At 38.4% G+C, this 23,706-nt stretch overlaps 1 protein-coding gene and 1 long non-coding RNA gene across 2 annotated transcripts in view; one reads left to right on the forward strand and one right to left on the reverse strand.

The window, feature by feature from the left end:
- Positions 1-3,806, reverse strand: part of LOC133549293 (uncharacterized) — a 34,509-nt gene extending 30,703 nt beyond the window's left edge. Inside the window, exon 1 of the long non-coding RNA XR_009806061.1 lies at positions 3,693-3,806. This is a non-coding gene — a long non-coding RNA (uncharacterized LOC133549293). The remainder of the gene's footprint in view (positions 1-3,692) is intronic.
- map1ab (microtubule-associated protein 1Ab) overlaps positions 1-23,706 on the forward strand; it is a 77,002-nt gene that overhangs the window by 21,995 nt on the left and 31,301 nt on the right. The gene's annotated exons all lie outside the window — the stretch shown is intronic.

Consider the following 23,706-nt stretch of genomic DNA (forward strand, 5'->3'; position numbering starts at 1 on the left):
TGAAGCCATCAGGACCACATTATCTGCAAAAAGCAGAGACCTGATCCTGCAGCCACCAAACCGGATCCCCTCAACGCCCTGACTACGCCTACAAATTCTATAAAAGTTATGAACGGAATCGATGACAAAGGGCAGCCTTGGCGGAGTCCAACACTCACTGGAAAAGTGTCCGACTTACTGCCGGCAATGCGGACCCAGCTCTGACACTGATCATACAGGGAGAGAACCGCCACAATCAGACAGTCTGATATCCCATACTTTCTGAGCACTTCGCAGAGGATTTACCGGGGTACACGGTCGAATGCCGTCTCCAAGTCCACAAAGCACATGTAGATTGGTTGGGGAAAACTCCCATGCACTCTTAAGGACCCGGCCCAGAGTATAGAGCTGGTCCACAGTTCCACGACCAGAACAAAGTTCGACTATCCGGCGTAGCTTCCTCTCCAGTACACCTAAATAAACCTTACCGGAAAGGCTGAGGTTATTCTGTTATTCTGAAGCAAATTAACTATACTTTTAATTAAGGCTATGAACCTTTGGGCATCACACAATTCCATTCTATAGGGTAGCGACTCGATTCTCGATTTAAAACAATTTTCGATTCCAAATGTATACTTTTTTAATAACATTGGGTGCTGCTCCTAAAGGGATTGATGTATTATTGAGACACCTGGTGAATTATGCAAAGCGTTGATATTGATCCCAAGACTTGGCTCCGCAGCAGAATGTTGGAGGGGGAAGAAGGGTGGAATGAAGCTGTTAGGAGATTATGGTAGGTAAACAAAACCACAATATGTTTATTAATGGTGTGCGACTTCATTAGTCATGTGGTACGCGCAAATAAGCTGTACAGCCAATCACATGTGAGGATATACTTTACTGTAGGAAGATATGTGAAAGTAGAGGAAAATATATATTTTTACAATTAGGGGAGATCGTCTCGGGGAAAAAGGAAACAGACGTGTGGCCTCTTATAAAGACCCTGAATGTAGAATAAATAAATAACATTCATATTTGCTGTAGGGTGACATATGAGGTTAAAAACGGCACAAAGGTGTTTAGGAGCCAAAAGAGTCGACTCTCAGGAAAAGAGACACATTTCTACTCCCCAAACTGCACTGACACTGAAAAGTATTTTTTAAAAGTTTGTGACATTTGAAGCCAAACCCAACTTAATCTGGGCCAATATCAAAACATTGTTCAGGTCCTAGCATTAAAGGCAAAATAGTGAGGGGTGTCCTGACCAGATATCGAGATCCTGATTGTTGTCAATTGTTCTTTGTCACATTGTTTACTTTTACATGTCCATTAAAGATTTGATTCATTTATGATGGCTCAGGTGGGATTCACTACAATAGGGCAACACAGCACACTGGATTCCAGTTCATTGAAATACCACAACACTGGATATTGTTCAGATAAGTTACTTTTAATTTAAGAACTTGCACACTGGAGGTGTCACGCCTGTCAATCTGGGTTTATGTTTGATCATGTTATGTTTTGTTTTTGGACTCCCGTTTTGCACTTCCTGGTTTTGTTTGTTTCCATAGTTACTCATTAGTTTCCACCTTGTCTCCAAGTCACACCCCTGTCCTCAGCCTCACACCTGCTAGTAATCATCATCACAGTCATTATTTATACCATTCTGTTTATGTCCTTGTCCTGGGAACTTTGCTTATTGCTTGCTTATGCTGTACTACTTGCTACATGCTTGTGCTACATGCTACTTACTATGACCACGCACCTACCTTGCCTTGCCACGCTGATGATTGTTTTGACCACGGCACATAAGATCGTGTTTGTATTTATGCCTCTGTGCAAGTTTTTGGTTTGTTTTGTACCTTTGATAGTATCTTTTGTTTATTTGTATATAGTCACGCCATTGTGCTATTTTGTTTGAAGTTTAGTCTAGGTTATTATCCGCCACTGAGCACCCCCTTTGTTTTCCCTTTTTATATTATAGTATATAAATAAATTAATCATGTACTCACATTCTCGCCTGGCTCATTCCAAATTCCCTCTGCATCGAAGAAGCAAAACTAATCCAAGTCAAAGTCCTGACAGGAGGTGACTATGATGTGCGCATTATCTGCGCATGTGTTTTGATTGATGGATTGAAACTTTTATTAGTAGATTGCACAGTACAGTACATATTCCGTACAACTGACCACTAAATGGTAACACCCGAGTAAGTTTTTCAACTTGTTTAAGTCGGGGTCCACGTTAATAAATTCATGGTATAAATATATACCATCAGCATAATACTGTCACCACACAAGTTAATTATCACAGTATATACATTGAATTATTTACATTATTTACAATCGGGAAGTTGTATGTGGAGGGGGTTGGGGCAAGGGGGGTTAGGTTTGGTTGATATCAACAATTATATCATCTGAAAAAAGGACAATGAAACAGTGTAGGTCTGACTTGGTAGGATATGTAGAGCGAGCAGTGTACATAGTGAGCTCAGAAAGCATTAAAAAAAGTATATACATTTGATTATTTACAATCCGGGGATGTGGTGGGGGCAGGGGGTTAGTCTAGGGTTGTAGTTGCCTGGAGGTGTACTTTTAGTGAGGTTTTGAAGAAAGATAGAAATGCACTTTCTTTTACACCTGTTGGGAGTGCATTCCATATTGATATGGCATAGAAGGAGAATGAGTTAAGACCTTTGTTAAATTGGAATCTGCGTTTAACGTGGTTTGTGGAGCTCCCCCTGGTGTTGTGGTTATGGCGGTCATTTACGTTCTGGAAGTAGTTTGACATGTACTTCGGTATCAGGGAGGTGTAGCGAATTTTATAGACGAGGCTCAGTGCAAGTTGTTTTACTCTGTCCTCCACCCTGAGCCAGCCCACTTTGGAGCAGTGGGTAGGAGTGAGGTGTGATCTGGGGTGGAGGTCTAGAGGTAACCTGACTAGCTTGTTCTGGGATGTTTGGAGTCTAGATTTGAGGGTTTTGGAGGTGCTGGGGTACCAGGAGGTGCATGCAAAATCGAAAAAGGGTTGAATGAAAGTTCCCGCTAGAATCTTCACGGTGATTTTGTTGACCAGAGAGGAGATTGCGCCGGTGGACGGAGGGGCGGAGGGGGTCTAGAACGAGGGGCATTGTTGTGTGTGGACACGGATAAGGTTAGGTGGGATTTACCCAGGATAACATTAGCCAGATTAGTGTAGAAGGGGCCTCAGATAGTGGGGCGGGCCCCCCTGGGGAACATGCTTTATAAGTATAATGCTTCAAACCCTGCTTCGAAAAGCTGTGCACTACAAAACGCGGTTATTCTGTCCTCCCTGAATGAAGTAATTTAGTTTGGCAGATATGTAAACAATTCTTCCATTTAGGGGCGAGAAAAACTTCCAGGTTGAGGTTATTTAATAATTGCCTCCAAATAAAATTACTGTAAAACTGAGCACATAAAAATTGTACATCATTACACATGGAGTGCTGAAAATATGTAAAAAATTGTGTCAAACCGGCAGATATGAGCAAAAACAAGCAACTAAAACTATCCAGTAAAATGGTTCGTACTTATCCTGCTAGCTTGATGCTAACATTCAATGTATTTTGCCGTTGACAGGCTAACAGAAATTAGCATCCCAATCGCGATCTTTTTAAACTGTTGCAAACGTCCATACAATGATATTTTGAGAGAACAAACTTGACATAAAGCAGTACATGTTCAACTACTTACAGGCATATATTCTCCAAACTCTATGGAAGTTAAGTTATGACTGCTGGCTTTGTACTTTAACTAAGCTAGCCTGCTTCACTGCATTGGGAATTGACAAGGTACGGAAGCCTGTTGCAACAAACTGTAATGGGCGGAGGAGTGCGCTCTAAATGCATTTCCACAATTTCGCCAGGAGCGGCCCTGCTTGTGACGACGTCCACGTTCGGCGCCCATAGAACCTTTATTTATTTATTTTTTTGCATAAAAAAAACGGAGTCTGGTGCCCTCTTTTGGCGACATTGTGCAACCGAAAGTAAAACTATTCCATCTAACCTTTAAAAAAACAACAACAACAAAACAAAACACGTTGGAGTTGAAAGTAGCTGTGACGTCATGACGGGTGACTTGACTCGAGGATTGCAAGATGTACGGCAAGTTCGGCAACGCACCCAATGACCCCCCTCCCCCTCCCAAACACCCTTTCTCCCTTTCTCCCTTTCTCCTCCCTCCCCTCCGCTCGCGCTGCACTGTGTACGTGCACGGTGCGTGCACGCGGCTGTCTGCAGACGGCGGATGCCGCATCCTGGCGCACTCCGCTCCGCCACAGAGCTGCATATAAGTCTCTTCCTCCGTCTGCGCGCGCGCACAAACACACACACACGCACGCACACACGCACACACTCACACATGCACACACCACATACACGCACTTTTTCTTCTTTATAGTCGCGCAACTCTCCCGCAAAGTGTGACGTCATCCGCAAAGGTACGTGTCAGGTGTTTGCGGTGTCCTGATTGATGCGCCACATTTTTGTGTGCAGTGCTGCGGCTATTTGTGTTGTTGTTGTTGTTGTTGTTTTTGTCTAACCGCACGTTGGTTTTTTTTGTTCTTGTTTCTTTTTTCCCCCCAAACGCTTTTTGTGTTGCGCCTTCTCTGTAGAAGACGTGAGGTCACGTGACAAGACCCGTTAAATGTAGTTGACATAAGAGGAGGCATGCAAGGTTCAGGCTTGATCCAAACTAACTGGATTAATGCACCTGATTGGACCTGGCTGGACTGCCTCTCTTTGGTGTGTGTGTGTGTGTGTGTGTGTGTGTGTGTGTGTGTGTGTGTGTGTGTGTGTGTGTGTGTGTGTTTAAGGTACAAGTATAAGCAATGCTTTTTGAACGTGAACCCAGTGACCCCAGCAGCGAGGCATTAGAATGATGCAGGATGGATGACAGTGTCATCGCCATAGTAACCGTTGGATGTTGTCGATGATGCGATGGAGTCAGGTGGTCCCATATCTGGAGGCGGACCGACCGCTTGACCACGCAGGTTGTGTGGCTGGAGTGATTGTGATGATTCATTCATGATGACACCGCTGCAGTTATAAACCACCTCCGCCGCTCTCTGTGTGTGTGTGTATATGTGTGTGTGTGTGTTTAGGTGCACAGAAAAAAAGACTTTATAGTGACTCAGCAAATGTGGTTTGGGTTCATACAAGCACATGTTTGTGTATGTGTATTTATTTGTGTGCATTTACTGTACCTATATATTTTCTGCAGTGGACAACTATTTTTGCTAGTATGCTTTTTTTTTTTTGTATGGAGATTAAGAATCTCTTTTAGAAGGGAGCCCATTCCGGAAAGAAACAGCAGAAGGATTTGTTATGCAAAACACCAATGTCCACTGCGGAGAATGCTGGCTCTCAGGAGGTTGCACGTATGCGTGTGTGCGTGTACGTATGTGTGCGAGTGTGTGTGGGTGCATGTGCACGTCTCAATGACTCAGCAAAGTGTGTGTGTGTGTGGGGGGGGGGGGGGGGGGGTAGGAGAAACAGAATACAGACAGGAAGTAAGGTGCCTGGCATTCAAAGCAGTAAAAGCTGCAGTGTTGTCCAAATACTTTTGTCCATGGATGTGTGATGATAGTCCAAGATGGCTGCCGTGAGTCATGTGGATAACTTCCTTTTATGTTCGCTGGTACTAATAGAGCAGACTGTAGTTGTATTGCCCACCTATTTTTTGTACTTCCTGTTTTTGTTACCAACCACGTTGGCTTGATCAAACATTTTTTTGTGAACAAATTACTCAGAATTTTTGCACAAGCTACAGTAACTAACCACCGAATGATCTTAGTATACTAGTCTTATTACTAATCTTACCATGAGTCCTACTATACTAGTCTCACTACTAATTTTACTACTAACCTAACTACTAGTTTAATCTTACTAGTAGTCCTACAACTAATATTACTCCTAATCTTAATAATAGTCTTACATCTAATCTTACTATTAATTTGGCTAATAGTCTTGTATTAGTCTTACTATAAATGTTACTACTTGTATTACTACTAATCTTACTTATCCTACTACTGGCAAAACAACTAGTCTACTACAAATCTTACTACTAATCTTAATAGTAGTCTTACTCTACTAGTCTTACTAATAATAGTCGGATACATTTTACTACTACCTACTACCACTAGTCTTACTTTTAGTGTTACCACTAATCTTACTAGTAGTCCTACTATATTCATCTTACTACTAATCCTACTACCAGTCTTACTTTTAGTCTTACTACTAATCTTACTACTAGCTGAATTTATCCTACTACTGGCAAAACTACTAGTCTATTACAAATCTTTCAACTAATCTTACCACTATTCGTATTACTGATATTACTAGTAGTCTTACTAATAATAGTAAGATACATTTTACTACTACTTACTACCACTATCTTACTTTTAGTCTTACCACTAATCTTACTAGTAGTCGTACTATAATCGCCTTACTACTAATCCCAATAATCGCACTAGTCTTAATAATCCAACTACTAATCTTACTACTAGTCGCACTATTAATCTTACTACTAATCCTACTACTAGTCTTACTATTGATCTTACCGCTATTCTAGTAGTCCTTCTATACTCGTTTTACTATTTATCTTAATACTAGTCTCAGTATTTATCTTAAAACTAATCCTACTACTAGTCTTACTTTTAGTCTTACTACTAGTCGTACCTATCCTACTACTGGCAAAACTATAGTCTACTACAAATCTTACTACTAGTCAGACTACCAATCTTACTAGTAGTCTTTCTATACTAGTCTTACTAATAATAGTCAGATTATTTTACTACTCAATTTACCACTAGTCTTACTTTTAGTCTTACCACTAATCTTACTAGTAGTCCTACTATACTCTTCGCTATAATCATACTACTAGTCTTAATATTCCCACTACTAATCTTACTACTAGTCGCACTATTAATCTTACTACTGGTTCTACTACTAGTCTTACTATTAATCTTACTACTAGTATTACTACTACTTGTTCCACTAATCTTACTAGGAGTCCTACTATACTCGTTTTACTACTTATTTAAATACTAGTCTCACTATTCATCTTGCTACTAATCCTACTACTAGTCTTACTTTTAGTCTTAATACTAATCTTACTACTATTCGTACTATACTAATTATTAATAATAATCATTATTAACAATTTTACTATACTAATCTTACTTCTAATCTTACTAATCCTACTACTGGTCCTACTATTAGTCTTACTACTATTCTTACTATTTATCTTAGTATTAACCTTACTACTTGTCATAATACTAATGTTACCACTATTCTTACTATACTAATTATTAATTATCAATATTATTAATAATCTTTTTATATTATTCTTATTACTATTCGTACTACTAATCTTAATAATAGTCCTACTATACAAGTTTTACTACTAATCTTACTGGTCCTACTACTAGTCTTACCACTAATCTTTCTATTAGTCTTACTATTAATCTTTGTACACATTTTACTACTAGTCTTACTACTAAATTTACTACTAATCTTACTACTAATCCTACTATTAATCTTACCACAAGTGATGGGCAGTAACAAGCTATTGTATGCGTGTTCGAAATAAACACAACTGAACTGAACATAACATGTAGCTAAGCTACGTAGCTAAACTACATTAAAAGTAGCTTGGCGGTAGCTTAACTACTTTTTTAACAAGTAGCTTTTCCTGTAGCTTAGCTACTTTTAGGCCCATGTAGCGTATAGCTTTGCTACATAGCTACAAGCTAAAAAAAGAGAAAATGGACAGCGAATCCAGGCCCCAAAACATATGGAAAAAAATCCAATGGCTATGGATATGGATGAATGAGAACATCCATACATACGGAGACAATCCATGATGATTGGTTTGCGTTCGTATGATGAGTCACAATTGGCTACTGTTTGGGGTGAAACATTACAAACTGGCCAAACAGAGGCAAGATAAGGCGGGTCATCTTAACTAGTAAGCAAAATCATAACAGACTCATGTCACATGACGACGAGGGAGTCGGAGACAGAGGGACGCTTCAAGCTGACCACTCGGAAAAAAAACATCGTTGAAAATGGCTGAGGAATTTTCTACCGCAGATTCGATTTGTCCTTTAGTCATTAAGACAACGTGCAGGAACCCCACAATAATGTGTGTCCTTGGCCATGTTCAGACAAATGTATGCGTTTAGGGAAAACAATGCCCAAAACCTTAGTTTTTAGTTGTTTAGTCTGTAAACCAAAATCATAACTGCTCTGGAACACACATCTAGGAACACACAATAAGCTGAGTTGAGTTCATGAAAAGTTTTACTGCACATAACCATTACGAACTGTTCCCAAACAACACACAAGTCATTGTTTTTGTGTCAGGATATAGATAGATGTTGTTTTTTTACTGTAGGTAGAGAAAATGAATAACATTTTAGGGGTGGGCCAAAAAAGGCAAAGTAAAATAAATACATACTACTGGACCTACTACTATAGTACTCCTCATACTACTACTACTGGGCCTGCTACTTTTCCTATTACTGGTCTTAGTACTCGTCACTTGTCATACTATTACTACTGGACCTACTACTATTCTTATTACTGGTCTTAGTACTCCTTCCTTGTCATACTATTACAACTAGATCTACTACTATTCTTATAACTGGTCTTAGTACTCATCAATCGTCATACTACTACTACTGGACCTACTACTATTCTTATTACTAGTCTTAGTACTCCTCACTTGTCATACTAATACTACTATACCTACTTCTATTCTTATTATTGGTCTAAGTACTCCTCAATCGTCATACTACTACAACTGGACCTACTACTATTTTTATTACTGGTCTTAGTACCAGTCAGTCGTCAGACTACTACCACTGGACCTACTACTATTCCTTTGTACTCATCTTTTATCATACTACTACTACTGGACCTACTACTATTCTTATTACTGGTCTTAGTACTCATCAGTTGTCATACCTACAACTATTCCTTAGTACTCATCAACCGTCATACTACTACTACTGGACCTATCATATTACTGGTCTTAGTACTCGTCAATCATCATACTACTACTACTGGAACTACCACTCTTTCTATTATTGGTCTTAGTACTCGTCAATCGTCATACTACTACTACTGGACCTACTACTATTCTTATTACTGGTCTTAGTACTAGTAAATCGTCATACTACTACCACTGGACCTACTATTATTGTTATTACTGGTCTTAGTAGTGGTCTGACTTGTGTTGAATGTGTGTTTAGTTTTAGGTTTCTATGTTATATAAGTGGTTCATTTAGTTTCATATGTGTGTAAAAAACTGTTGTTGTCCTGGATTTATGTTCATTTTCACCTTTGTCAATATGTTTGTTCAAACTCTGAAGTTGTCTACTTAAGAGGCATTTTTTTCCCAGAATGGTCGGTCCATGTCTCTTCTTTAAATTGTAAACAATTAGTTTTTGTGTATGGTTTCTTATGTAGAAAATGGTTTGATGGCACTGTATGCAAGGTAAAAGTATTCATGAATTCAGCAGGGGGCGCTGTCTCACAATTCAATTCACTCAACATTTTCCAACAAAGAGATGTATTGACAAAACTTGAGGTTGTGCAACTGCACCTTTAAGTACAACTTGTTTATTCATGTGCAAAACTGATTTTAAAATGTGTTTAACGGTGAGAGGCATATTAAAAACAGGCATTTGAGGGGTTTTTCACCACAAATTGTGGAATATAACCCTTACACATGTTTGTTTCCCAGGTGTTATTATCGCCCCACTGCAGGCGAGACACGAGCAGATTTCACCAGCAAACTAGCTTTTTTGATGCCGACTTCCATCGGCGGCATCGCTTTCCGGGATGAGTGCGAGGCTGAGGCGGGGAGTGGCCTGGCTCTACCTGCACCGTTCAGATAAGACGTTGAAACGTTGAAATGTAATTTAGTAGTTTGACCAACCTGTGCTAGAGCATGCATAAAAACCCGAGCCTCACTGCTGCTGTCGTGTCTGTCCAAGTTGGAAGTTTATTTGCAAAATGGCTGCTGTTGAGACACCGACCATTTTAAAGGACTTTTTTTGGCAGCTCATCATTGGTTTTTGAACATATGGCTCTCCTCCCCAGTTTTTGTGTTTTTAGTGGAGAGGTCACAATAATGGCACCAGCAGCTGAAAAATATTCATAGTCAAGGGAAATAAAAATGTTTTTTAATTCCATAATATACTATACAATTAGCCTGAGCAGGTAATTTATAGTTTTTTTTAATGTTTTGTGTTCAATACTTTGCATTAAACCCTGGCAGAGGACTGAAAAGGTGTTTTTATTGTTTTTGCTATGGTGCCATCTTTTGGACGGGTTTCTCACTGCAGGTATTGCGGGTTGAAAATGTACTTCCTGTTTTGATGCCAAAAACCGGAAATAAGCGTCAAGAACATTTTGCGGGAAATTATTCTTCATTGACAAAAACCCTGTCCCCAAGCAACGTTTGTAAGTTGGATAATTTCACTTAAACAATTCTTACTTACTAAACCGTCCCATGTGTGACGTATGTAGGAGTATATTCATGTGCATTTGTACCTGCTAAAGTAATGTTATGAAGCTAGTGTCGTTAGCATTAGCTAATAGGCTAACACGTTTACAAGCACCTGTGTAAATATGAAATTGCAATGGTATTATTTTCTTATTGTTTCAGTTTCACACATTCTTCAGCAAATTCACCCGAAACTTCGCCATGGAGTATTTAAGTCTGTTTAGCTGATTGGAGAGCAAGCTTCTGCTGCTAGTGGCAATGACTTCTTTTTCGTTTGATCAGGTATGTAAATCAACATTTACAAAATATTTTTCTGTAAAAAAAAAAAAAAACATTTCACAACGTGTGAATCTGCTGCTAATGGTCTGGTGCAGCTAAGAAATGGGAAAATATTTTTTTCTTGTAAAGTTTTGTGGGTGCGGCTTATATCCTGGTATGCACTATAGCAGTGAGAAACCTGTCCAAAAGATGGCGCCATAGCAAAAACATCCATCCATCCAGCCATCCATTCCTACCGCTTATTCCCTTTGGGGTGACGGGGGGCGCTGGTGTCTATCTCAGCAAACACCCTGGACAAGTCGCCACCTCATCGCGGACAGCAAAAACAATAAAAACAAATTTTCGGTCCTCTGCTAGGGTTTAATGTAAAGTATTGAACACAAAACATAAAAAAAACCCTATAAATTAGCTGCTCAGGCTAGTAGTATAGCAGTGGTCCCCAACCACCGGTATTATACTACCGGTGTATATATGTATATATATATGTATATATATATATATATATATGTATATGTATTTATATATATGTATATATATATATGTATATATACGTATATATACATAGATACATATATATATATATATATATATATACATATATATATAAAAAATAAAACTTGTCATAAAAACACTGGTCACTTATTTATATATATATATATATATATATATATATATATATATATATATATATATATATATATATATATACATATATATACACATACAAAAAAATAAGCCCCGTGCCGAGTGTTTTTATGACAAGTTTTATTATATATATATATATATATATTTATATATATATATATATGTGTATATATATATATATATATATTCATATGTATATGTGTATCTATATATACACATACATATATATGTATATATATACACATACATATGAATATATATATATACATATATATACATATATATATATATATATATTCATATGTATATGTGTATCTATATATACACATACATATATATGTATATATATACACATACATATGAATATATATATATACATATATATACATATATATATATATACATATATATATATATATATATATGTATATATATATATATATATATATATATATATATATATATATATGTATATATATGTAATAAAACCTGTCATAAAAACACTGGGCATGGGGCTTATTTTTTATTTATTAATGATCAAATATATTGATTTGAAAATCACAATTATTAATAAAAAAAAATTAATAAAAACATAATAAGCTGAGATAGGCGCCAGCGCCCCCCGCAACCCCAAAAGGGAATAAGCGGTAGGAAATGGATGGATGGATAAATGAGCCAATTTGGCAATTTGGCCTACCCCTTTAGCGTCTCACGTGCTCCACAGCATGCTTATTGTTTAGAAAAAAATAAGCAAAATTAAACCTGTCTTAGTTGTTCATTACCCACATGGAGAATACAACATGGTGGCATGAAAAAAGGAGACACATATTTACATGTAATGAAACGGAATAGGAGGAGGAGGGAGATGTTTGTTACAAAAGCAGTAGAGGAGTGCGACATGCACAGTGTGGCTGCTTTGTTCCCCTCCACAATCCGCCGTCCATCCTTCCTCTAAATCGCCCCCTGCTGAGATGAGGCTCCCTCGGCTCTGACTGAGGGTGCAAAATCTGTCTGTCTGCGAACAGCATCTCAGACCGCGCAGCCCAAGTATTAGTGAACGAGAACATGGGCCTACAATATGATGATGCAGCTTGTGGATAGACGCCGAAGCACGACGGCGAGAGAGCGACACATGGACATCGTGCAGAAGACAGACAAGTAGAGCGAACTACTTAGACTTAGACTTAAACATAGACTTAGACTGAGACAAACTTTAATGATCCAGCTGAGTTACAAAGGATGGAAAAGATAGAGGGCAAAAACAAAAATGTGCCATAATATATAATAATATAAAATATAACATATATGTAATACATACATATTATATATATATATATGTATACATATATATATATATATATATATATATATATATATAAAACAAATCACAATTACCATTTACAAGATTACAGTATATATAAGATATTCAGCAAAAAATGGCAGCATAATCTATCATAATAATCTATAAGAATAGATCAAATAAAGATAAACACAACAGAAAATATACATTGTAAACAAAGAAAGGTTTGCTTACTTAGAAGCGGTCTGCAATTAGACAAATATCATCTACGGAGGTCTGTGTTGGTGCAGCGCAGCAGTAAACATTCATTCTTTGAAGAAACAACACTTGGGATGCCTCAATGTGAGGAAACAGGAAGTTGTCTGCAGAGCGATACTGCCACCTGGTGAACTTTTATAGGTACTGTTGGAATTAAATGTGTTGCTTCACTACAAGTTTGGACACATCCAGCGTATACAGTGGAACCGGCTTAAGTTGAGCAGCCGATTCACGGCGGTTCGGTATTGCATGTCATTAAAACGTGCACGCGGCGACCTCCTGTTCAGTGCAAAACAAGATTCCTATTTTATAATTTTTTTTGTTTTTTTCCTATAAAAACAAATAATTAAATGAGGGGAAAAAATAAAAAAGTACAACAATAAAATAAATTAAAAACAATTTGAAATAAATATGTAAAATAAATACATTTAAAGAATTATGTTTTTTCTGTGCACACGGCGACTTCTTATTCAGTGCAAAACAAGTTTCTTATTTTAATATTGTTTTTATAGATTTTTGTTTTGTTTTTTGTTTTAAAAAATAAATAATTAAAAGAGAAAGAAGAAATAAAAAAACAACAACAATAAAATACATTAAAAAATAATTACAAATAAATATGTAAAATAAATGCATTAAAAAAATATGATTTTTTTTCCGTGCATGAGGCGACTTCCTCTTCGGTGCAAAACAAGCTCCTTTATTTTTTTTAAATTGATTTTTGTTTTTGTTTTTTGCTTCAAAAATTATTAAGTAAAAGAGAAAGAAGAAAAAAATAAAACTTAAATAAGAAAATAATTACAAATAAATATGTAAAATAAATACATTAAAAAAATTATGATTTTTTTCCCGCGCACGCGGCGACTTCTTGTTCAGTGCAAATCAAGATTTTTTTTTTATTGATGGTTTTTTGCCTTAAAAAATAATAATTAAAAGACAAAGAAAAAACAAAACAACAACAATAAAATTTATGAAAAAATAATTACAAATAAATATGTAAAATACATACATCATTTTTTTTTCGGTGCTTGTGGTGACTTCCTGTTCAGTGCAAAACAAGCTTCTTTTTTTAAAAATAGATTTTTGTTTTGTTTTTTGTTTTGAAAAATAAATAATTGAAAGAGAAAGAAAAAAAAAACAGTAAAACAAATGAAAAAATAATTACAATTAAATAAGTAAAATAATAAATAATTACATAACACAAATACATATTTTAAATAAAAAATAAAAATAATCTTCAAAATTAAAGCCTGTCAGTGTTAACCTGGATGCCACATGTGTTGCTGTTAGTTAATTAGAGCTGATCTTCAAATAAAGGGATTGAAGTAATCCAGCTCAATTATTGTCCTCTCATCACGTTGTCCCTCCTGCCTTGTCCTGCTTGTCAACGTCTATTTCAGCGCTTTTTAGCAGTAACTTCGGGAGGTGGTCAGGTGATAATGTTAGGGCGTTTGACCCTCCTACCCTACTGTGTTGTTGCGATGTTGCTGTCGGGCAAATATTTCACAGGAGCTGACCGCATATTATATATTTTGAAAGCTATTCATGCCAAGATGTATTAGCACTCCACAAGTCGTCATTTTAAGGTGTTTTATTACAAACTTGCCCGCTTCTGTTGATTTTAATTGCAAAAACTGGTACTGTACAGCAATGGCACCCGTTCCTACGTAACAGGAATTGGTACCGTATCGGTTCAAATGTTAAAAGTACCCATCCCCAAACCACCCCGAAATTAACACGACGCGCGTCAGAACACACACAGCCTCGCCCCGGAAGTGTAGCGTCTCTCTGCCAATGGTAATGATCCTTCTGCAAGGAAACCTTGTAACAGGTTTTACTAGTCGAGATGAACAAGTTTGATGGTTCTCTTTCCACTCTGACACAGCCCAGGGCTCCATTAAACCAGAGACAACCATACATTGTAATTATCAGTGTTACCACTAGACGGCAGTCACACATAAGAGCTATGTGTAGACTGGAGGTTGAAAAGAGACGTAAAAGATGTGTGTATTGTACGGTTGTTCAATAAATGACACTAGCAAGTACTAGCATATTAAGACCAAAACTTGGATGTTTTATTGAAAAGAAAAGAACATGACATACATGTAGTGTAACGGAGGCCAGCCAGTGTGGCTGTGTCATGTGTCACTCCCTGACAACCTCAAGAGTAGTGCTGGTTACTGGGGTTGAGAGCTCGGGCTTTTGGCTGGGGAGATAGCATGTTTGTCTCTCATCCTGGGCGGAACCGAAAGCAGGGACTGACCCAGGCAGGTTACAGTAAAATACATGCTAGCATACATGCTAGCATAGCTCAGGGGTCGGCAACCTTTACCACTCAAAGAGCCATTTTGACCCGTTTCACAAAATAAAGAAAATAATGGGAGCCGCAAGACTCTTGAAATTTATAATGAAATAACACTGTATACAGAGTTTTTTTTGCTTTGTGCTATGTATAAACCAGGGGTCTCAGACACGCGGCCTGCAATTAAATATGAAGATTTGATGTTAGTGCAGCCAGTGAGTTTTCTATGAATGCCCCTTATTAGCATCACGCAAACAAATCCTCCCGATTTGCCCGGAAGACTCGCGGGTTACAGAGTCTGCTGAGTAAAACCCATTCAACAAATATAAGGGCGTGTTACGATGGCACTGTCTTTAGTGCCCTCCCCACCTTGTACAAACAGCTTACCAGCCAGGTCACGTGTTGTAGGTGGCTTTTGCAGACGCACACAGGCATTCTTGTTCAACAGTCATACAGGTCACACTGAAGGTGCCAGTTTAAACAACTTTAACACTGTTACAAATATGCGCAACACTGTGAACCCACACCAAACAAGAATGACAAACACATTTCGGGAAAACATCCGCATTGTAACACAACATACACACAACATAACAAATATCCAGAATCCCACGCAACCCTGACTCTTCCAGGTTACATTATGCACCCCGCTAGCACCCCCCTCCCCCCCTGTCCCCTCCTGCGTCGGTTGAGGTGGGCGGGGTGTATAATGTAACCTGGAAGAGTCAGGGTTGCGTTGGATTCTGAGTATTTGTTATGCTGTGTTTATGTTGTGTTACAGTGCGGATGTTTTCCCGAAATGTGTTTGTCAGTCTTGTTTGGTGTGGGTTCACAGTGTGGCGCATAGTAGTAAGAGTGCTAAAGTTGTTTATATCACAACCCTCGGTGTAACCTGCATGGCTGTTGAACAAGTATGCTTTGCAATCGCTTGAGGATTGTAATAGAAGTTTCACACAATACGTAAGAGGCCGGCACGCACATAGTATTGTGTACCAGCGGGCGCAACTACATTCATTTGAAGATGTAATGGTATTGCCATCACGGCCCGCCCTCAATGTTGCTGTCCGAGTGAAAATCACAGTATGCAAACCTCAGACAATTTTAGGGAAAGGCACTAAGGTCAGAAATCTCTCGGTTAAGGTCGGCAAATTTACAGGTGAGCCACACCGGAGTGAACAAAGAGCCGCATGCGGCTGCGGGTTGCCGACCCCTGTTGTAGAATACATGTAGCATAAATGCTAACATGTTGCATACATGCTAACATATATGCTAGTATACATGCTAACATAAATGTAGCATATATGCTTGTATATCAATCAATCAATCAATGTTTACTTATATAGCCCTAAATCACTAGTGTCTCAAAGGGCTGCACAAACCACTATGACATCCTCGGTAGGCCCACATAAGGGCAAGGAAAACTCACACCCAGTGGGACGTCGGTGACAATGATGACTATGAGAACCTTGGAGAGGAGGAAAGCAATGGATGTCGAGCGGGTCTAACATGATACTGTGAAAGTTCAATCCATAATGGATCCAAAACAGTCGCAAGAGTCCAGTCCAAAGCGGATCCAACACAGCAGCGGGAGTCCCGTTCACAGCGGAGCCAGCAGGAAAACATCCCAAGCGGAGGCGGATCAGCAGCGCAGAGATGTCCCCAGCCGATACACAGGCGAGCAGTACATGGCCACCGGATCGGACCGGACCCCCTCCACAAGGGAGAGTGGGACATAGGAGAAAAAGAAAAGAAACGGCAGATCAACTGGTCTAAAAAGGGAGTCTATTTAAAGGCTAGAGTATACAAATGAGTTTTAAGGTGAGACTTAAATGCTTTTACTGAGGTGGTATCTCAAACTTTTACCGGGAGGGCATTCCAGAGTACTGGAGCCCGAAATGAAAACGCTCTATAGCCCACCGACTTTTTTTGGGCTTTGGGAATCACTAATAAGCCAGAGTCCTTCGAACGCAGATTTCTTGCCGGGACATATGGTACAATACAATCGGCAAGATAGGATGGAGCTAGACCGTGTAGTATTTTATACGTAAGTAGTAAAACCTTAAAGTCACATCTTAAGTGCACAGGAAGCCAGTGCAGGTGAGCCAGTACAGGCGTAATGTGATCAAACTTTTTTGTTCTTGTCAAAAGTCTAGCAGCCGCATTTTGTACCAACTGTAATCTTTTAATGCTAGACATGGGGAGACCCGAAAATAATACGTTACAGTAATCGAGACGAGACGTAAAAAACGCATGGATAATGATCTCAGCGTCTTTAGTGGACAGAATGGAGCAAATTTTAGCGATATTACGGAGATGAAAGAAGGCCGTTTTAGTAACGCTTTTAATGTGTGACTCAAAGGAGAGAGTTGGGTCAAAGATAACACCCAGATTATTTACCGTGTCGCCTTGTTTAATTGTTTGGTTGTCAAATGTTAGAGTTGTATCATTAAATAGAGGTCGGTGTCTAGCAGGACCGATAATCAGCATTTCCGTTTTTTGGGCGTTAAGTTGCAAAAAGTTAGCGGACATCCATTGTTTAATTTCATTAAGACACGCCTCCAGCTGACTACAATCCGGCGTGTTGGTCAGCTTTAGGGGCATGTAGAGTTGGGTGTAATCAGCATAACAGTGAAAGCTAATACCGTATTTGCGTATGATGTCACCTAGCGGCAGCATGTAGATGCTGAAGAGTGCAGGGCCAAGGACCGAACCCTGGGGAACTCCACACGTTACCTTAACGTAGTCCGAGGTCACATTGTTATGGGAGACGCACTGCATCCTATCAGTAAGATAAGAGTTAAACCAAGACAGGGCTAAGTCTGACATACCAATTCGTGTTTTGATACGTTCTAATAAAATATTATGATCGACGGTATCGAAAGCAGCGCTAAGATCGAGGAGCAGCAACATAGATGACGCATCAGAATCCATCGTTAGCAATAGATCATTAGTCATTTTTGCGATAAGTATAAGTGTTTGCATACATGTAACATACATGTTATATGGGCTAGCATACATGTAGCATGCATGTGGCATATATGGTAACATACGTGTAGAATACATGCTTACATAAATGTAACATATATGTTGGCATACATGTAACATATATGTTAGCATTCATGTAACATACATGTTGTATAAGCTAGCATACATGTTGGCATACATGTAGCATGCATGTAGCATATATGCTAACATACATGTACATACATGCTGAAATACATGCTAACATACATGCTCGCATACATGGTAGCATTAAAAAAAGCAAATTGTTGACTATTTGATTGAAGGAAAAAGATTCGACAATGAAATTTGCTCGTCAAGACGTCTCTAACAATTTTTCTCCACTGCCAATCTAAACTCTCGGCATCTAAGCGTGTACGAGATTGGCTCCCCCTGCAGACTCGCGTATCCGCGAGGTTTTATTTAGCAATTTCACAGAGCAGTCAGTCATTCCCTGAGGGTCTCCCGCCTCAGAGCGCTCCAAACAAGTGGCCTACTAATCGTTCTGCGGCTAATTTAGCCGCCTCCCACTTTCACAAAGGATTTTTTCTTCTTTTATTATCACCTCAAGTCAATGGCGGAACGGCACATTCCTTTTTCTTTTTTTTTTTTTTGTCGCTGCTGTTTTTCCAACCTCGACAGACTGAATGAATCATTGTGAGAGGGAAGGTTATTGTTGACAGCTCCGACACACACTTCCTGTCTGCGCTGCATCACTGTGATGAATGGCGTGTCGCATGTGTGTTGCTGACATGTCTCTTCCAGTCCTTCTTTTTTACCAAGATTTTCTTACCTTTTTACTTATTTCAGTAAAACTAAGTGGCGCTCAGCCCTCATTTAGGCTTTGTGTTAAGTGGACCTCTGAGGTGGTACGATTATGATCACAAAGGATGTAATCTTACGTGTTGGGTGTATTGAATTAAAATGCACATTATATTTTCGGTACTTTTCAAAATAAAGGGGAGCACAAAAAAAAACATTATTGGCTTTATTTTGACAGAAAATCTTATAGTACATTAAACTTGTGTTTCTTATCAGTTTTGTCATAAAATAAGATAGTGAACACACTAGACACATTTTAGTTTATAAACAGTATAAAAATGACACAAGACTTTGTAATAATAGAAAAATATCGATGTCAGCATTGTAGTATCGGCCATAATCAATCAATCAATCAATGTTTATTTATATAGCCCTAAATCACTAGTGTCTCAAAGTGCTGCACAAACCACAACACAAACTACTACGACATCCTCGGAAGAGCCCACATAAGGGCAAGGAAAACTCACCCCCGTGGACGTCGGTGACAGTGACAATGATGACTATGAGAAACCTTGGAGAGGACCGCATATGAGGGCAACCCCCCCCTGCCCCTAGGACCGAAAGCAATGGTACGGTGAAAGTTAAATCCATAGTGGATCCACCATAAATGGCTCTTGTACTTGGTATCGTTACGGTCAATATTTATATAGGTAGCTTGCTGTTAGCGATTGTATCCTCCTACGGTGTGTAGTGAAGCCTGTTTAGCTATTCCTCGTCCTGCAGTGGTGATACTTGTAAGAAACTGACTTTATTTGTCGCCATTGAGACGAGGATTAGCCAATTTGAAGTATTTTGACACCGTGGCAAATGTTATCCGCAAGCTAGCTATGTTTTAAAGCACTCCTTTACAGTAGGTAAGGTTGTACTTTTGCCTCACTCTTGTGAGAATCCTGCGAGTGACTAGTTCTGCATCTGCAGAACTAGCTGCAGTGTGCTCAAACAACCACCATATAGCATCTGTGAGCTGACAATACTCTTTCGGACTTATCAAGTCGGTATTGCAGTCTTCACACATTTTTCACTAACACTTTTCTGTGAGGCAAAAACCAAGGCAAAAATACAACCATTCTCCCTCTACTGTCTCCACACTGTTTTTGATTGCAAGTGGTGTGTGTGTGTGTGTGTGTGTGTGTGCCTTGACTCACATGCACTTCGGCTCATATTACCAGCAATGTTGCCACAAAAAAACAGTACCGGTATTTTTCAAAGGCAGTATAGTACCTTTTTAAATGTTTTAGTACTTTATTTATTAGTAGCGGCATAATGTATTACCCGAATGTGCGCGCGCACACACACACACACACACACACACACACACACACACACACACACACAATCTATTAGTAGATTGCACAGTACAGTACATTTTCAGAACAATTGACCACTAAATGGTAACACCCGAATAAGCTTTTCAACTTTTCGGGGTCCACGTTAATCAATTCATGGTAAATTGTATTTGTTTCCTTCTTGAGACCTCCGAAAAATGCCTACCTCTTAGGACCACCCTTTGTAGATAAATAAAGAGTTGTATTTACAACATTAATAATATAATACATACTGTGCAAATACAAAAAGGTAGGCTTTTAGTTCATTGTTTTTTTTTCCTGTAATGTTTTTGTTTGTAATTGTTTTTTAATCTTCGTTATTTACTTCAAGTTATTACAGTATGTCTATATACATATTTAAAAAACATTTTTTAAATACATTTTGGCCAAAGGGGGCGGATTTCAGTTTCTTACACACACTTGTTACTACATATTTTGGCCAGAGGTGGAGCACTTCAAATTTTTACACACACTTGTTATTTCATATGTTGACCAGAAGGGTAGCACTTTCAAAACCGACACAAAAGTTGAAAAATCCCTCCTTTTTGGGACCACCCTCATTTTGATAGATTTCACCACCAGGGGTGCAAATAGGCATTCTCTATTAGATGCAACGGTTTCCCCTATTGGGACCATGATTTCGGTCCTAACTCGTTCACCTGTTCTCATATGGAAGGTACTTTTCTTTGTTGATGTCTCAAGAAGGGCAGAAAAACTAGAACACACACACACACACACACACACACACACACACACACACACACACACACACACACACACACACACACACACAGAGTGTGTTGTTGTCAATATGGACACCAAAGACAATGTGTGTATTTGTGCTGCCAAGGAACTGTGTGGGGAATGTTTGCGTGAAAGAGCTCACAAATTGTGCTGCGGATGTTTTGGCAGCCTGTGCAGTGTGTGCGTGTGTGCGTGTGCGTGTGTGCGTGTGTGTGTGTGTGTGTGTGTGTGTGTGTGTGTGTGTGTGTGTGTGTGTGTGAGCGGGATTGCTTTCAGCCTCTCTTTCAGGACTTTTGAGGATGTGAGTGATGTCATAGTTGGCGTCCACACTTGGCCAACATCCCTGGAGTGATAATGGCAGCCTTTTCTCGCGCAGGATAGCCGGCCCACCCACAATATGTCTTTACGTGAATAACAGCGGTGTTAAGAGGGGTGTCTTAATAGGGCAGACTGTTCCTCCGTTCCAGCCTTTGGAGTTTGAGTCCACGATCAACACTGCCGCAGTCCGGTCGTCCCATTCTCAGGTGGGAGGAAGGCGAGTTGTTTTGGGTGTATGTTCCAATGTGGCGGACCCGTGATGAGGATGTCATAGCTGAGCTGTTGGGGGGGAGAACTGATGCGATTAAATCTATGCAGCCTCCCGCGATAATGTTGTGTATATCGCCATATGTTTTGGTAATACAGTGGGGCAAAAAAGTTTTTAGTCAGCCACCGATTGTGCAAGTTCTCCCACTTAAAATGATGACAGAGGTCTGTAATTTTCATCATAGGTACACTTCAACTGTGAGAGACAGAATGTAAAAAAAAATCCATGAATTCCCAGTGTAGGAATTTTAAATAGTTTATTTGTAAATTATGGTGGAAAATAAGTATTTGGTCAACCATTCAAAGCTCTCACTGATGGAAGGAGGTTTTGGCTCAAAATCCCCCGATACATGGCTCCATTCATTCTTTCCTTAACATGGATCAATCGTCCTGTCCCCTTAGCAGAAAAACAGCCCCAAAGCATGATGTTTCCAACCTCATGCTTCACAGTAGGTATGGTGTTCTTGGGATGCAAGTCAGTATTCTTCCTCCAAACACAACAAGTTGAGTTTTTACCAAAAAGTTCTATTTTGGTTTCATCTGACCGCATGACATTCTCCCAGTCCTCTGCTGTATCATCCATGTATCCATTTAGGTATACACTCAACTCCTACAATGTGAATTCCTGGATTTTTTTTTCACATTCTGTCTCCCACATTTGAAGTGTACCTATGATGAAAATTACAGACCTCTGTCATCATTTTGAGTGGGATAACTTCCACAATCGGTGGCTGACTAAATGCTTTTTTGCCCCACTGAATATGTTTTTAAAATGGGTTACAAATTGGTGATGTGCGGAACGATACTGAAATATCGATACCCCAGATACCAGATCTTTATGCTCTAATATGCATTCTCAAATCAAACTATCACATACTGAAAAGTCAAAACATCTATATTTTTATTTTTAAAAACCCTAAACAACAAATATTATGTCAGCTTTGTATTATTGGTGACACAATATCGATTTATTTGCTCTTTTTCTTACCATTTTTTTCTGTGGTTTTAGAATAAAAATATCTTTGGAAGTCCAAAATCGAAACGATTGACAGTGAAAACCGAACACTTGTTTTTTTTAGAAATGCATTCACTCAAAAAAAATTGCAAAAAACATTTCATGACATTTCAACTGATTATTGTACAAAAATATTCAGTTAATTTAGAAATTTAACAGTGTCTAACTGAACATTAGTCATTAATGAACTGAACAGTGTATAATGTTTTGAATTAATTAAGTTAGTATTCTATTTTTTAATCAACCAACCTAGTAAACTATGTTTATATTTTAGGTACAAATAGATTTTATGAGCTTCTAATCTTTTTCAAATTATCTCATAAATTGGAATTATTTTATTTTTTCAATTAACTAACTAATTCAGCTTTGTTTATATTTTCAGTTTATTTTATGTTTTATTTTGATAGCTTCTAACATTTTTCAAATTAACTCATAGGTTTTTATACCTGTATTGTTTTAATTAACTAACTAATTCAACTTTGTTTATACTTTAAGTTTTTTTTGAGAACTTCTAATATTTTTTAAATTAACTCATAAATTAGTATTTTTTTTTTAAAATAACTAACTAATTAAACTTTGTTTATATTTTAAGTGTAAGTTATTTTTATTTTTAGAACTTAATTTTTCAAATTAACTCATAAGTTAGTATTATTTTATTTTTTTAATTAACTAATTAAACTTCGTATTATTTTTCGGTTTATTTTATTTTATTTTGAGAGCCTCTAATAGAGAGACACTCCTCCAGGGCTGATGTATTCTCGGGGGCAACACCCTTCACTCTACCCGGCAGTGGGTCGCCACAGCTCCGGACTCCAGGGTAAATGAAGAGTCCGGCGATTAGTTGCAAATCGTGGCTTTATTGAGGTCTTGCACACAGCCAATACAACAAAACACTAGGCACTCGCGCTAAGCTCCCTCAC

This window comes from Nerophis ophidion, linkage group LG03 (genome assembly GCF_033978795.1).
Source record: "Nerophis ophidion isolate RoL-2023_Sa linkage group LG03, RoL_Noph_v1.0, whole genome shotgun sequence".
In the NCBI taxonomy this organism is placed as follows: domain Eukaryota; kingdom Metazoa; phylum Chordata; class Actinopteri; order Syngnathiformes; family Syngnathidae; genus Nerophis; species Nerophis ophidion.